The sequence below is a fragment of the Wasmannia auropunctata genome, unplaced genomic scaffold, assembly GCF_000956235.1.
Source record: "Wasmannia auropunctata unplaced genomic scaffold, wasmannia.A_1.0 LD336092.1, whole genome shotgun sequence".
NCBI lineage: Eukaryota > Metazoa > Arthropoda > Insecta > Hymenoptera > Formicidae > Wasmannia > Wasmannia auropunctata.
Genome location: NW_012026798.1, coordinates 3337155 through 3337538, shown reverse-complemented (window position 1 = coordinate 3337538; position 384 = coordinate 3337155).

Below are 384 nucleotides of genomic sequence, written 5' to 3'. Positions count from 1 at the left end.
TTTCGTCATAAAGTAGTTATCATTATTTACGTGTTAATATTATTTAAATAATTATCAATGTGTAAATTTTTTATTAACACATACGTATATGTTTATTAAGTATCTCCGGTAAATATTTTGTTAACATAGATATGTAGACAACAAATAAATATCTAATAGATATCTTTGGTAGCTGTTTAGTGAATATGGATGTGTAGATAATTATTAGATATCTACTAGTTAACCATTGTTTAGTAGACGTGTACGCGATGATTCAGTTGATACCGCGAGATGGGAACGAGCGTGGAAATATGTGGCTACTAATAAATTGACCGTACTTGTACACGAACACTTTTTATTCTTTGACGCGAAACTTTGCTATATACAATATGTACAGATGTAAGC